Source organism: Brienomyrus brachyistius, chromosome 16, assembly GCF_023856365.1.
Source record: "Brienomyrus brachyistius isolate T26 chromosome 16, BBRACH_0.4, whole genome shotgun sequence".
In the NCBI taxonomy this organism is placed as follows: domain Eukaryota; kingdom Metazoa; phylum Chordata; class Actinopteri; order Osteoglossiformes; family Mormyridae; genus Brienomyrus; species Brienomyrus brachyistius.
In genome coordinates this window covers 196,371-207,659 of record NC_064548.1, presented here as the reverse complement: position 1 = coordinate 207,659, position 11,289 = coordinate 196,371, and positions in this window count along the sequence as shown.

Here is an 11,289-nt window from a genome sequence, read left to right as displayed (position 1 = left end):
ATTACAAGGCACATATTTATTGGAGCAAGAGCTCTAACATAAAACTACCTTGTAATTATAAAGTATTATGGCTGTGAACAATGTACAAACAGGCACAGAAAGTAAAATACTCCAAAAATGCAAAGAACCTAAATATTTTTGTTTCCACCGATTCACTCTTGATGTGTTAGGAGTCACAGTTCAGTAGCCTATTCTTCAGTATCTGCATTTAAGACCACCAACTGCTCTTTCTCCTCCTTCGCTCGTCGGCTCAGAGTATTGGACTTGGTAAGTAATGTTGCCCTTTTGGTTCCAGCAGCACTCTCTGCTTCCTCTGCCATGTGCTCAGCATCCTTTTGTAAACTCTCACATACACTTTCCAGTGAGACTCTCTTCCTCTTGAGTTCCTCAAGTTTTCTTTTTTGCTTTTCGCTCATCTTTCACCTTTGGTCAGAGGCGCTTTGGTTGCTCCCCCACACACTCTGACATGGTCGCATATAAGCCTCTGTGCAACAACTGTTTCCTCTGATAAGTTGCAGGTCTCCACCTCTATTCGTTCCACTTCGGCTTGCCCATAGGACAGCAGCAGCAAGTTCTTGCAGAACATCCAGAGGTCAGGATAAGGCCCACTAACTTTTTGATGTAAAAAGACATCAACTTTGGATGGTGCTGAAGGAATGAAGGATATAAAATCCAAGCCTTTTGCCTCATTGTGCAGGTGATTATCAGACTGCTGGGATATTGCATCACCTGTAATTACATTAATTACAGTAGATTAGATGCAGATCAACAATGTCAATACACAGAATCACATGTAGAATAGGAAAGTGATTTATAACCCAATTTTCCTATGATACCATAAATGTGCAATCATTTTAATTTAATCTTGAGATATCTCTAGGCTCATCAAAGAAAATATAACTGGGCTGATGCTTCTTTTCAAACACCAAGAGTCGGTCTTCTAAATACTGCTAAAATCTACGTGTTAACACTATTCAGTTCAGGGACGGATTATGGGTTGTGTGGGCCCCTGGGTAAAACGTTCGCGAGGCCCCCCCCCACCACCACCACCTGCACCACCACCACAACCACCACAAGTCAAGGGCCCTTGGCAGCCAAACACCCTCCCTATAGGGTCAGGGGACCTTGTAGGCAGAGGATCAAAGAATGTAGGCCCTCTAAAATAGACAAACGAAAATACATTGCTGATAAGCGTTGCAAATTGTTTTGGGCTTGGGGCCCACGGGCCCCCTGCACCCCAAGGGCCCCTGGGCAGCGGCCCCGCTAACCCGGTTTGTAATCCGTCCCTGATTCAGTTAGATGTGAAAAAAGAAAAGCATAATTTAAAAATAATATTCTGAACTATCCTATTCTTATCCTATGATTTACCAGCAGATATCCTGCCTGCCAACCGATTCTCCTGCGCAAACTTCTGCATGAGATTTCTCCTTTTCTGCTGGCAGTTATCTGGCTGGTGTGCATTTTGTTTGGGTCCAAGCACGTCATCTCATGTACAATCGAGTACTTCAGAGGGCATTTATCCAAGGCCTTTTTGCACATTTTTGAGAGCACAATCTGGCAATTTTTTTTAATCTGAAGGACACCAAGGTCACTTCCACTGCCTTTGGCTCCTGACTGTCTCTGACAAAAAGATGGTTTGTCAAATTTCCAGAATCTTTCTGCACACTCAGCCCAAGGTTAACACTACCTCAGCTGTACATATCAAACCAGCTCAAACTCCATGTTATTCACATATTTTTTACTTCACAATTGTTTGATACATTTGTATGTAAAGATACCAGTGAATTCACAGAAGTCCCACCTTGATGACAGCCATTCCTATATCCACCTCCTTTGGACTGAGCCAGAGTTTTTGCCTGTACAACAGCTGTACATGTTGCTACACAACACTTAAACATTCTATTTCCTCAATGAACTATTTTTTTTGCAGCAAAAGCCATGAAGCAGCAATAAAATCTTTAAAATATGCTTACCAATAAATATGGTTCTCCCATTTAAACACATGTAAAGATAAACCATGGATATTTAAAAATCATGGGTTCGTTAATGAGTTTAAATGTTATTGAATGGCTTACCTTAAACTTCTCCAGTAAGTCTTCAGCGGTGGAGTGGCTCATGTACTGTGATCCCAGAACCAGGACTGCACTCGAGAGCCATTCTCATAATTCACCCAATACCTGACATGCACATCCAGTTGTTTTCTTTTGATGGTCCTGTTCATACTTACGTCAAACATGACAACGAAGCTCCCTTTTAATATATGGAGCGAGTCCAAATCGCGCAAGAAAAGCGGTTTTATCTTTACCACAAGTGACCCTGCGAGTCAGGGAACATCACCCTGGAGACGGTGTGAATGTCATCATTGGACGTATAGGAGTGATGTCGGCAAACCGTTTGCAAAGCCCATAGCACTTCTGCTTTCAGTGTGGGTTGAGGAGGATGTACTGAAGGCATTATTTGTCATGGGATCCGGAGACACTGCCAAAACGGGTGTAGGCCTATCTTTAGAGGTTGTACTTATCTCCACTGAATAAACATTTGAGGAAAATTTTTAGGTTAAAATCTGGGCTTATTCTATACTGAACAAAAATATAAACGCAACACTCTTGTTTCTGCTCCCATTTTTCATGAGATGGACTTAAAGACCTACAATTCATTCCAGATACACAATATTACCATTTCTCTCAAACATTTCTCACAAATCAGTCTAAATGTGTGATAGTGAGCACTTCTGCTTTGCTGAGATAATCCATCCCACCTCACAGGTGTGCCACATCAAGATGCTGATCTGACATCATGGGTAGTGCACAGGTGTACCTTATACTGCCCACAATAAAAGGCCACCCTGGAATGTGCAGTTTTTTGCTTTATTGGGGGTCTGGGGACTCAGAACCGGTCAGTATCTGGTGTGACCACCATTTGCCTCATGCAATGCAACACATCTTCTTCGCATAGAGTTTATCAGATTGTCAATTGTGGCCTGTGGAATGTTGGTCCACTCCTCTTCAATGGCTGTGCGAAGTTGTTGGATATTAGTGGGAACTGGTACACGCTGTCGTATACGCCGGTCAAGCACATCCCAAACATGCTCAACGGGTGACATGTCCGGTGAGTATGCTGGCCATGCAAGAACTGGGACATTTTCAGCTTCCAAGAACTGTGTACAGATCCTTGCAACATGGGGCCGTGCATTATCTGTCTGAGTGGCTGGTCTCAGACGATCTTGGAGGTGAACCTGCTGGATGTGGAGGTCCTGGGCTGGTGTGGTTACACGTGGTCTGCGGTTGTGAGGCCGGTTGGATGTACTGCCATATTCTCTGAAACGCCTTTGGAGACGGCTTATGGTTGAGAAATGAACATTCAATGCACGAGCAACAGATCTGGTTGACATTCCTGCTGTCAGCATGCCAATTGCACGCTCCCTCAATGCTTGTGGCATCTGTGGCATTTTGCTGTGAGACAAAACTGCACATTCCAGGGTGGCCTTTTATTGTGGGCAGTATAAGGTACACCTGTGCACTACCCATGATGTCAGATCAGCATCTTGATGTGGCACACCTGTGAGGTGGGATGGATTATCTCAGCAAAGCAGAAGTGCTCACTATCACACATTTAGACTGATTTGTGAGAAATGTTTGAGAGAAATGGTAATATTGTGTATCTGGAATGAATTGTAGATCTTTAAGTCCATCTCATGAAAAATGGGAGCAAAAACAAAAGTGTTGCGTTTATATTTTTGTTCAGTGTACATTGATTTACAGAATCAAATTTAAAAAACAAAGATACACTGATTTTATACAGATTACTAACTTTTGGGGATCACAATACAAATCTAAATATTTTAGACAAGTTACTTATCTGCTTATTGAATGGTGGGCGAAAAAAATATCTGTATAGTGTCCATTATCTAAAACCCCGCAATGACGTAGTTTGTGTTGTTCTTAAAATAATATTAACTTAAACGGTCAATCTGATTTTCTGGAGGAAAAATAATAGTTTTGATGAATCAACAGCTTGGGAAAATAGTCGCTAGATTAATTCAAAGAAAAATTGTCTGTAGTTGCACCTCAACAGTATAACCAGTGATAATACTATATAAATAAAATTAAAGTAATGGCACCAGCATAGACAGACACAGTAACAGTACAGAATGAGGTAACAGTGGCAGTGTGAGGAAATGTCAGCGTCACTGGCTGGTTAACAGCAATGGGGAGGAAACTTGTCTCTAAATCTGGAAATGCTTGTGCAGATGGATGGATGGAAGGTGAAAAGTGACAGTGCTGGGTGGCTAGAGTCTCTCAAGGTGCTGCTTGCTTTTCTGAGGCAGCACCTGAAGACGATGCCTTTGACCGCCAGAAGCTGTGTGCCCGAGGAACTGGAAGCTGTTGAAGCCTCTACAGCATCCTCTGCGATGTAGATAGGACTTTGGGGAGTCATCCGTTTGCGAAAGTCCAGGATCAGCTCCTTGGTTTCTCTAGCGTTGAGGGTGATGTTGTTATACATGGTGAAGAGCTGGGCCTACAAATCCCAGCATTCAAGAGGTGAAAATACAGACTTAGAGGGAATTTGGGAAAAGTGAAAAAATCCTCTTTACTCGTGTCTGTATAAATCTCACCAAGCGTAACTTTGCAGATTAAAGACTGGCTGAGAGTGTAAATGTAAACGCTGATAAGGAGTCAGGAACAAAGTGCTCATGTAGTGCACACCTGGGTCCAGAGGGCCCTTGTTCAGATGGAAAACTGAACAGGCATCTTTTGTGCTAAATGACAGCCGGTGCTGCTCAAGATGATGGACACTATGGGGAAATAAAAAAAAAAAGAGTTTTGAATGAAAAGACACACAAGAGTAACAGTGCAGCCTTGGTCACGTCTCCCCAGCTCATGACTGGACCAGGCTCCACATTGACCCCAAAACTGGCTTTACACACAGGAAACTCACTGAAACTCAACACAACATTGTCCTGATCTTGCCTGGGGAGTTTCACCTGGTTACTGAGATGACCGGCAGCACAGACAGTCTTACCAGCAACAGATATGCTATTAAGGGGTGCGAAGCGTCTGCTGCCAGCACATGGCTTTATATCTGTCGGCTGCATTTGCGCTGCTCCTCCCTCCTATAAAGAGGACAGTTGAACAGCAGTGTGAAGAAAGGGCACAGAAGCAGAAGTCAGTGGAAAAAGCCCCATTACTAACCCTAAGCCCAACTTACTGCAAACAGCCCACTGTATTTCATATGTCTGCTTCATATTTTCCATTTAATTGCCATAATCTCTGGCAGTCAGTGACAAAAGTTATTTACCCTTAAACAGTACTGAGATTGAGTAGAGTGAGGTACTTAAGCGGTATTATGGAAGAATAAAAGCTGAGTCCCATGTCCAGGCGAGATGCGTAGCTGACAGGCTGATGAATGTTTCAAACTCTTACCTCCACCGTACTGACAGGAACGGCGAGCTGCTGTGGCATCATGGCATTAAACTTCTGTTTCTCCAGGGAAGAAAACAACCAAGACCAACCTTAATAATCCACACACTTTGAAGACTGACATAAATGGTAAATATGAGACGTAAATATCATCCAACACTACCAGGTACTCAGTGAATACTCAGTCATGCAGAAATATAATCTAAAGTTATAATTATGGGGACACGTGGCCGTCCACTGCAGGTGACAATGTCCTAAACTCTTTCATACTTAAAGAACACATACAGTTATTACTTTGTAAGGATGCATAAAACTCCAGTTCAGTAAATTTATGGAATATATACTGCAGCAACTACTTTATAGTCATTTATTAAGTAACTGACTTATTTCTTCCCTGCGGGAACTTGTAATTATGCTGAAATAAAAATGTAACTTAACAGCGTTAAAAAGAACTCAGGAATCCAGTCCAAAATGCTTTAGTTTGACATGTGATCAAAATTCAAACTAAATTTCATAGAGTAAACTAATACATGATAGCATCCATGCAAAAGATCAACGGCAGAACAGGGGCTCTTAAGGCAGACTGCATTAAAAAGGAATTAATCATCTCTCTCAATTTAAATTTGGGATAATAATTCTCTTCAGAAGCCTCCATAGAATAGTGCATCCATCCCCTCACTTATGTGTAGAGACGTATCCTAAGGCTCTGGCAACAACATTCAGGTCAACAGCATCAAAAATTTCACAGCTAGTTTTAAAACTTGTTTTTCACTTTACGTTACAGCAAGTTAGTTAATATTAAATTATTGCAACGTGCAGATTAATAGTCAGAAAAGGTTTTTGAAATTTACATAATGATAAATGAGAACTATATTTGATTACTAATTACTGTTGACTAATTTCCTGTCTGGACTTTTCCCCCTTCATTGTTAAAAGTCATTATATGTCTGGGTGCCAGTCAGTGGAAGCACACAGACACCTGGCCTATTCATTCAGCACCAGCCCATCAAGTAGAGAATTCAGCACCACGGACAGTGACCTGTGTTACTATGACATCAGGTCATTGGCTCTAAATATTTTTCTAGAAATAACTAAATGGCTCTATTGTAGAAATTTCCAGCCAGAGACTGGGTTCCTATATGAAGAGAATATTATTATTCAGACAAAGAAAATAAACTACAGAAAACTAGCTCTGCATGTCATCTCCCCTTTACTCCTTAAGCAGGGCACACGCACATCAACAAGTACCAATGCAGCAAATACAGATGAACAATTTCACAGCTTCAGAAGAAGTCAGATTTCTGTGTAATTCAGAGATTGTCAAAGACTTCTGATAGAACATTTTCTGCACTTGAGTCTAATTTCAAGATAAATTGCACCTGGGTCTATTAAAACAAGGTGATGCTGCCTGACCTACCAACCAAGGCTGGGGGGGAAACGTAGGAATACAAGGAAAGCAAGGAAGAAAAGCAGCCACCCTATCTCATGGTCACGGACACAAACATCAGGGAGTGTTATGAAGAAGACACCACACTTAGGACCATTGGTTTTACGCAGTGAATTACACCAGAGAGAGTTTTTACATTCTAGCTGTGTTATGTAACATTCCTCAGCCTTCAGCTTTTTTCCCCACACAATGCAGGACATGCAGGGGTGCCAAACAAAACAGTGGAGCTGCAGTGTAGCCAATTATTTCTTTCAGTAGTTTTAAGATGGTTTGTGAGGTTGTGTGTTAGAGATGGCGGTGAGCAACACTGAGGCATCTCAGGGAACCATGTTGCCCATATTAAAAAACATGCACGCATGCAACTCAGGCAATCCAGCATTTCTTATTTCAGTTACGTATGACACTGCATGTTGCGGTTTTACATGTTCACTACAAGTCAGTGGTTTTTTCCTTGTATGATTATGGCCACATTCACACCAAAAACACACTAGACATACTGTACAAGGCACTCAAGGGAAAAATTCTCAGAACACAAAGTGAATGTATCAACCGAAGAAGGATTTTTCCTTTTCGGAATATTCATTTTTTTCCATGTGGAACCACTGTCCATGATTCAATTGAGTGCATTCAAAGAATGATACATCAAAACTAATAGTGACAAAATATTCATTTAATATGCATTGTACATGAATGTAGGACTTAGATGTTGATGAATTTCTCATCAGTGAAGGGCATATACACTTAAGGGGTATTATGAAAAAAAAAGTTGAGAACCCAGAAGTAACTATCCGATTAAAGATGTAATCTGGTACATGTGCAGACCAGTGATGGATATGTAAATGATTCAAATTGCAAGGAGTTGGCATGTTTAATCACCAGACACAGGATGCCTCGTAGTCACATTAGACAGTGTTAACGGCACTTGACGGAGTTTGATAGGGTTGCATTGCGGGTTTACATGAAGCCAGGTGGTCATGTGCTGCAATTGCATGTGGGCCATGCGGATATCACAGTGGCCTGATATTGAAACCAATGGGCACGTGAGGCATCCACACACGTCGTGAAGTTTCTGGTCATCCAAGACAGACCACGCCAAGGAAGGATCGTCGGATTGTGCTCCAAGCATCACAGATCCCCATGACACCTGCGCCTGATATATGGACACAGCTACTGGACTCTCTACAACACCCTATATCATCGTGTCGCGATGACTGGCATCAGCTGGACTACGGGTTCACCGTCCCATGCATAGGCTGCCGTTCACAATAGCACAGAAACGGTTGCGTTTGGAGTGGTGTAGTCACTGGGAGGCATGGACTGATGGACTGATGACGACTGGCGTCCTACCATGTTCAGCGATACATCTCAGTTCTGCAGTACCACAGATGACCGTCATGTGCGTATGGTGGCGCTGCAGGGAGAGGAGCAATCCTGCCAATGCTGTGGAGTGACACACCACACTCTGACGGCACAGTGGTACACCAGTGACATCCTAGTAGTATCCGGGCCCAGGGGTGTGCTATACCCTACTGACATGGGACCAGCAGTGTGACCATACCGCCAACTCCGTGGTCCGTTTGATCTGATGATTATAATCATCGCGATACAGTCACATGCCCTTTCATCACATGCAGATTTCATTTTCACAACTTAGTCTGTTGCCCTTCACTTTTTTGCCACTGAGTTTGTGTTTTGACACTAAGTTGATGGGAATTGATTATTTAAGCGTCATCTAAAGAGCTTATATTAATTGGGTAAATTGCATAAGACTCACATGGTATTTTGAAAAGATTCCCATATGCGCTGATTAGCTGGGGTTGATCCAAGCAGCTGTGCACTTTTCTCCTGTAACATAAAAGTTTGCTTTTAGGACAGAAAACAAGGTTAAGACCATATTATGTAGTTTACATCTATCAAAATAAAACCAAAGTCACTGTTACCAAAAGAGTAACCATGTGTTATCAAATTTCCTAACATTTTGCTTCATCTTACTTTGGATGCCCATGGTTAGGAGAGAAGCAGAAATCTGCTCAATCATAAGAAAGACTTTTATTGCTACAGGGAGTGAGATCTTGTTGCAGGTGACAAGGCAGGATAGAGTGTGTTTAGAAAAATAATGAAGAGGGAATGTGAGTGTGAGCTATCGTGGCATCTGTGTATAACCCAATATGGCGGCATCCTTCTGAATGTAAATAACATAGCCGGCTTAATTAGCTTAATCAAGCGTAATTGAACTAAGGAAAATTTAGCAATATACTTTCCCTGCTTGGTGTGATAAATACAGCAGCAGCTGCTGGTGGACGGGCTACAAACAGACATCAAGAAGAAATCCCACCTCACAGCCATTTACTGTACCAAACCCCTTAATGTAACTTGTAAAGATGTAGGTATTGGCGTATTCACACATTCATTTGCAGTGTCCACTTCCTGTCCAGTAAATTTGGCAGGACGGAATTTGAATAACCTATAGGTCTGACTCATGTATGCGGCTGAAGGAGTAAAGATAGAATGGGTGAAGAATCCTGTTATACAGTCCTAGTAGACCGAGAACCACCTGATTGCTACTGTAGTTGGAATCAAGGGCTGAGCTGCATGGTGGCCTGGGGGACAATCATGAAAACACAGACCCACTGATATCCTCAAAACCCACAATCAAAAGGGGAGTCAGGCACGGTGGCCAACCACTTGGCCCGTTAAGCCACATGGTGGCCCGATGAGCAGGCAAACACACTATGGGCTAAGGGGTACAAGACAGAGGAGAGAATAGGATGGCCAGTGACATGTGAACAGGACAAGGCAGGGATGGATTCTGACATAGGTACCATACTACTTTGTTTAAATATGCCCAAGTGCATAGAATGTTTTAGTGCAAGTCTTAGACAATGGTATCTCTGAATGACACCGCAGTCTGACTCTTCCTGAAGGCCCTGAGAAGTTGTTTGTATGCACTTGCTGCCTTGACACTTGCTGATGTGCGTGTGCTCTGCTTGAGCAGTAAAGGGGAGATCACATGCAGAGATGATTTTCTGTAGCTTCTCAGTCCGAGTAAAAATAAAATCTTCTCGTTATATAGGAACCAAGTCTCTGGCTGGAAATTTCTACAACAGAGCCATTTAGTCATTTATAGAAATATACAGAGCCAATGAAGGAACCAGATGTCACAGCACAGTAACACAGGTCACTGTCCGTGGAACTGAATGAATAGGATAACCGGCCAATGTGTTTGTGTGCTTACACTGATTATATGTCAGGGGGGAAAATATTTATATCATTGTTGCGATGAACGTCATTCCAGCAAGTGGTTACGTCGTTCACGCAAGTGGTCATGCGGAACCAAAGTTTACTCACCTGTGTGCACCCGAGGGGAAGGCATTAACGGACGCACCTGCTCTTTATTTTGGATAAAGTCGGCAAAACGCATTGGTAGCGCGACAAGCAAAGGGTCAAATCTACACCAAGTGCTTCTGGAACTGTGCTGCGATTGTGTACTGAAAAGTAGACTCTGAACGGACAGCCGGTAAGACCATGAACCATGCGTGTTGGACTTTGTTGCAAATGTTATTTGTAGCAAGCACTACCTGTTGCGAGTGGGGTTTATTTCTTAATGGGGTGCGCTAATGAGGCATTGAGGCGCTGGTGCTGGCTTGTAACATTATATGAGTTGTGGTATTTGACTGTATTAGGAATAAATGGTGTGCTGTAAGTGTCTTAATGACAATATGTGGAATGCTGTTTTATTGATTCAGATGTTTGCATTAATGCGGTTTAAAAGGGGGGGTTCTATTTTTAGTTTATCTAAAAGTTAAATATTAAATTGCTAAAGAGAAAAAAAAAAAGTATTAAGGGTGAACTTTCCTTTTAATAATTCATATGGGCAGAAGTGTTAAACCTATTGTTCGATTGTCTAATTGGTTAGCTTTTCATTGCAATTTATTGCGTTGAGTAACTCATTTATGTGTTTCCCCAGTGGTTTGATCTTAAACTTTGATGTTTGGAGGAATTTTATTCAGAACAAGTTATGTATAATTGTGTGGAAATTTGAAGCTGAGATTGGTCATTTATTGTATATTTTGTGTGTATGTATATATATATATATATATATATATATATATATATGCATTTAAAGTAAAATTTTGTGTTTGCTCATAAGATAGATTGGTGAAAGTTGGTGTTTTGTGGTTTAAGGTTTTTCACCTGTAAATGCCTGGCTTGAGGAAAGCGAAGATAAAATAAAAAGGGATAAAGAGTCCAAAAAGAAGGCCTGGTTATTCTGAGTGAAATCCAGTTATATGTTCAGTTTTGGTACATCTCTATCAAGTGAGGGGTAAAGCACAGTAAGAATTGTGATCACTTGACAATCATTGAGGGGAAAAATGTAAAAATATATACAGTAAGGACAATATAATCGTAATTTAATGTATC